The sequence below is a fragment of the Furipterus horrens genome, unplaced genomic scaffold, assembly GCF_987537825.1.
Source record: "Furipterus horrens unplaced genomic scaffold, mFurHor1.1.pri manual_scaffold_6, whole genome shotgun sequence".
Lineage (NCBI taxonomy): Eukaryota > Metazoa > Chordata > Mammalia > Chiroptera > Furipteridae > Furipterus > Furipterus horrens.
In genome coordinates, this window is record NW_028327176.1 from 38,353,560 (window position 1) to 38,359,718 (window position 6,159).

Consider the following 6,159-nt stretch of genomic DNA (forward strand, 5'->3'; position numbering starts at 1 on the left):
CTTTCCTCAAAATCTCCTTCATTCCTCAAATCTCTGACTTCTCTTGCTTTGGCCAGAACAAACTCACTGCCTTTAAGGGGCTTATATGAGGAGATTAGGACCAATCAGATAAGCCAAGATACTCTCCCTATTTTTAGGTCAATAATTAGAAATCTTAATTACATCTTCAAAGTCTCTTTTGACAGATAACAAAACATTCATGGTATGATATCTTATTCAAGCCACAGGGTGGGACCTCTTGGGGGCAGGGTACATTTTTAGAATTCTACCTACAATAGGTACCTGGACCTAAACATCTTCCAAAAGCATCTTTATGTGATAAAAACCTCACAAACATAACTCATAAAAAAAGAGATGATAACATTGGACACTTTGAGGCCTATGCACATGTCTGTAAAGGTGATGGATTGGGGCTGATCCAGGAAGCAGATGCTCTGAAGAGGACCAGAATCCCTACCAGAACCAACTCCCCAAGATGGAACTAGAGGCAACACTAAAACCACTCCACAGGATACTCTTTGCAGCAGAGAAGAATGCAGGAGAAAGGATGTAGGATGACGCTTTCAAGATCGCAACTTCAGGGGAATTTAAAAGAGCCAGTCAATTTGATAAACAAGGAAAAATTGTGCCAATTCAAGAATATGGAAAATAGTGCAGCACTAGCATGTCCCCACAGCACTAACAGACAGCACACAGACACAAAAGAAAGATTCAGTATCTTCAGTAGGTGGAGCAGACTTAAACACAGCCTACTTACATAAAAATGAAAAGCAATCCATTGTCATAAAGTATCTATGGATCTAAGAACAACAGAGTAAAAAAATGTAACCAATAAAATCACAGAGAAAAACATCAGTGATGTTTATTTTTATCAAGTTAACAAAAGGCTTTTAAGAGAAGGAAATCAGAAATGAAGCATAATATTTTTAAGTACATTTAAAAATTTCTACATAGCTAATAACAACCATATGGAAAATTAAAATGCAATGAGAATATAAGGAAATATAATACGTCCTTTCATGTAAGATATATGACAAACAGTAGCTGCTAAATTTAAAAGTTCATACAGATTATAATAAAATTAATACAATTTAAAAAAATGATCAGAAGACTCAGATTAGCAATATACAAAGGAAATAAAAATCACTAATAATCATATGAAAAATCCTGTCTCATCAGTAACCAAATTGAAAATAAAAATAGCATAAACACTAAAATAGCATTCACTGTCTATCAAGTTGATAATTAAAAATTATAGTTACCAGTATTAACAAGTGTATGAAAGCAAATGCTCTTACACAATGCCTGAGGAAATGCACATTGACTTAATCTTTCTATAAAACATTTTTGAAATAAAACCTTAGACATGTACATATAGTTTCTTCCAAAAAAATTCACCTCCAGAAATGTATTATAAGAAAATAATCAAGGATGTGCAAATATTTATCTATAAAAGTCTTCATCCAAGAATTAGACATTATAGTAAAAAAATTTGAAAAACCTAATGTCGAAAAATAGGGGATTGGTTGATAAATTATAGTACATTCATATAATGTAGCCAAGAAAATGATCATGCTCCAGAATATTAAATGGTGTGGAAAAAGTATTGTGATTCATTATGTATCTTAATGTAAGCCAATAAAAAGGTAAGCAGCATGCAGGGGAAAATATGTACACGTGATATCATTTTGTTATAAAAGAAGATACATTATTATATATAATAATAATGTTTTATATGAAAAACAGATTTAAACTGTAACATAACAATTTTTATTGTTGAGGATTTGGAATGGGAAGATTTTTGTGCTTTCGTACATTTTCAAGTTTTCTATAATGAACATATTATTGAAATAAAAAATTAATTTTAAAACCAATTAAAAATAAAACCCAGAATGGTATAAACTTGGCTGTCTTAATAAAGTTGCAAGTGAAGATAAATCATTGGACAAAGAGGAAAATGTCAATTCTATACCAGTAACTGGTGGCGGTTAGTCCCTGGGCATCAGCCCAAAGGCAACAGGTATGTTCATGGTGTCCAAGAGGAAGTGACTGATCTGCCAGCTTTCGCAACTGCCCGCTGGACAGGCTAGCCTCGTAGAAATGTGTCCTGACTGCTTTATGGACAGCCTACCCTCGTTAACTTTTCCTTGCTCAACTTCTCCCTTTGGGAAATGTGGTTTGCTCAAATCCTCTTCTCTGCCCATGTCTTACTATAATAATTAAAGACAATAATTGGAGGCACTTGGAATATAAAAGATATGAACTCAGGGAATTGAGACTTGTAAATTTGTCATAATCTGAAAATAATGTGTCCAGTGAAGAGATGTAGCATGGGGTTGAGAATGTCTGATTTCATATGATTGCCTGTAAGACAAGAGTTCTGACATTTACCTGGGCTACATTTTTCTTTTCTTTCAATTGACTGCCTAGAAACAGTGTTTGCAAACTTATGGATAAGGTTTGATAGGGGCTCTAGCTTTCCTCTGAGTCAATTTGGACTATGTAGGAAGAATCTTATTACTTATGCTAATAATAGTAACAGCAAAAACAAGAATTAGGTTTGATGAAACATCGTTAAGTCCAGGAACTATGCTCCTCTTTTCATAAGTATAACATAATTTGATTGTCCTAAAAACTCTGCAAATTAAGTACTATTATTGTCCAAATTCAAAGATGAAGAAATCCTAAAAAGCTCAAAACTAATCATGGCCAGTCTGTTTAAATGCAAATCCTCTAGAAAAACAATAAGCCTTTTTTTTTTTTTTTTTTTAATTTGAAAGTTTTCAACTACCTAGCTCTCAAGTTATTCTTGGTTTGTGCTTCCTGGTATATCTTTTGACCCCATTCCAGCCTGTGGACTTAAATGAAGTAACATGAGGTACTTATTTATACTCAGTGAATCTGTCTTGTCATTCCTTCATACTTAACAGGGGGTCCTCTGGGAGACTTAAGTGACCCATCATGGGCTCACTCTGAAGTATTTCTTTTTATCCTTCTGTCCCTCTGAGGATGTCTGCTGCCTTCAGAGCTACTGGAGAGCAGAGTCTGCAGCTGCTACTGCTGCTCACGACCTCCATGGGACTGCTGCTCTACCCACCAGTCCTTGGTGTTCCTCAGGTTGAAAGACTTTCCATATGGTCAAGCATACTGCCTTAACCTCAAGCCTCACAGGGCTAGTATATCCGTCGGCAGCCGTCCGTCTCGAGAGACGATGGTGTAGCTTCTTAAGAGTCTATCTGCACCGCCGAGAATGGCTGTGCAGTCCGACTCGGGAGTGACACGGTATCTGTCTCCTCCCGTGTTGAATCGACATCTTGCGATGACGCTGAAGCTACAGAGCCTGGGCAGGGTGATATGGAGGGTCTGCTGTTGCCCATGCAGCAGACCCCCCCCTCTCTTCGCAGCTGAAGGGTCCAAGGGAAAGACGGAGTCAATACAGCTTGGCTTCAGGTGCGCCGCAGGAGTTGCCGGTGTTGACTACAACGTCAAACCGCCTTAGGGACTCCGGCTCCGGATTTTCTGTCGGGGTTTACTCCCTTAGCCTTTCCCCTGAAGAGGTATGCCGCAAGGCAGCGGAGGTTTTTTGGAGTCAGAGTTTTCCTTCTCTGATGTGCCCTGACTGGAAGATCGAACCAGCGACACTTAGCTCGCAGGCCGACGCTCAATCCACTGAGCTAAACCAGCCAGGGATAAGGGGCTAGTATATAGTGTTTTGCATAAACGTGGAAGAAAATGTGCTCTTGTTAAGGCTCAGACATAGATTTCAGGAGTTTCTGGACCGAAAGAGGCAGCAGCTTACATTCCCTTCCACCCTCCCTGGCACAACGCTCTTCCCAGCCAGGGTGCTTTCCACCCACCGGCCAAGCCAATGAGCTCCTTCAGAGCAGCCTGAGCGCTGCTTAGATAGAGCTCCAGTTCACTGGACACAGCCAGACTGAACCTCAGCTTAGGCACAGCTAGAAACTTGCTCACCCAAAGTTAAAGTTCCTATTTCTTTAAAGCTAAAGGTATACCATTGTGCACATACAAAAACAAAACAAAACAAACAAACAAACAAAAAAACAGAAAAGGAATGAAGTCCGACTCAAATTTTGCTAGCAAGGAAAGCTAAAGACGACATGAGAGCCAGTTTACTTCACCAACACTACCTGTCTCCATTGTGACATTTTAAATTTTAGTAGCCTCCTTACTTTTTGTTCTACTTATTTTTATTGACATTTTATTTTATATGCAAAGGTAATATTAAAAAGGTAAAAGGACTGTGAAAAGGACATTATATAAATGTTGTGAATTCATTGATTTGACTCTTCTAAGCGGTAGGTGGCATTGACGATATACTATAATTGAATTTCAATCACTGATATGCTTCCCTCCATACTGCTTTTACCCCTTTACACTGAAGAACAAATTAATATAATCATGTGCTTTAATTCAGTATCCAGTTCATTGGTGGGTTAGGCATTTCAAAACACATTCTAGAGCATTTAGAATTTTAAGAAAAATTAAGAAAGTCAAAACTACCCTGGAACATACAGAATCTCAGTCTAACTCAGGGGTTGAAACCTATGACCCACAGGCCAAACTGGGCTCACTGCTTGTCTTTGTATAGCCCACGAGCTAAGAGTAATTTTTATATTTTTAAATAGTTGAAAAGTAAGATTATTGCATGACATATAACAATTTATAAAAAATTAAAAATTGGTGTCAATAAACTTTTATTGAAACACAGAAAAACTCATGTGTTTCATATTATCTATAGAGGCTTTCATACCACAGCAGCCAAGTTAAGTAGTTGTGACAGAGACATATGGCCCACAAAACATAAAATATTTATTATTTGGCCCTTCACAGAAAAGTTTGCCAGTTCCTGAGCTGTCTAATTGATTTTGATATTTTTAATTTGTCATAAAGAAACAGAAAATAAAAACATGTGGATTAAATAGCCTTCAAAATATTTCAGCTTGAAAATGAGGTGTGTATGTACTCAGGTATGTATATATATATGTGTGTGTGTGTAAACACACACACATATATATATACATATATTTGTATTATAACATTTACACAGATAAGTATTAAGTTCTAAATTTTTAGAAAACTTTGGTAGAGAGAAGCAAGGGACAATATGTAATAATATTGCAAGGAGTGTATACTTTGGATCCTGACAAAAACTGGAAGTGAAACCTAGCTTTAGTACTAAGTAACTGTGTAACTTGAACCACATTGTGTAGCCACTCTGAATCTTATTTCTCAGCTGTGAAATAAAAATGAAAGTACCTATTTCATTAAAGTCAAAGTGAGGATTATAAATAACGTAAGTAAAATAGCTTGGTTCAATGACTTAAATCTACTGTACTTTCAGTGAATAATATACACAGTGCTGTGGTTTTGGTCAATTTTCCCCAGTAACACACATCCTTGGGAAAGTGAGAGAGGTTTTCAAAAAGAAATTTAGGTTACAAGAGTAAGCTTCTTGAGTTGGTTACTGATAATACTTTCAAGACATTTTATTACTACCATCCATCCCCATGTACAGGCATACATATATTCTACTTGGGTAAGTCATCTTGGAGAATATAGGAGGAAAACTTTCAAGGATTTCAGAAATCTAAAGAGACAAGCAAAGCAAAGAAAGATGTAACCAATGCAAACTAGTACCCCAAAGTTGGCAGGCTGTGAGAGCCATACAATAGCTAAGATTCTGAGCTCTGGAATTAAAAAGACCAGGGTTGAGAGTCTGTTTCTCTTACTTACTGGCCACGTGTCATTAAGGAGCACACATAGGCTCCTCTATTCTCTCATCTACAAATTGAGTCATATTGGTATCCACCACAATGACATTTTGGAGAAGAAAAAAGATAATACGAAGTGCTTGAGATGGTGGCTGGCATATAATAAGCATTTTACATTTTCATTCATTCAACATACAGTTACTGGCACACCTCTAGGCAGACACGGTGGCCAATGTCAGGAAGAAACTAGTGAGCAAGACAGTTTTGGTATCTGCTCTCTTGGATTTTATAACTTACAGAGAATCGAGACAATATGCTAGTAACTGAACAAGTCCTAAGTAATTCTCTGAAAGAAGCAAATAGGGCTGGAATTCAAATAAAGGATTGGTCTGCATTAGCTAGAACATTCAGTTCAGGCTCCTCTTTA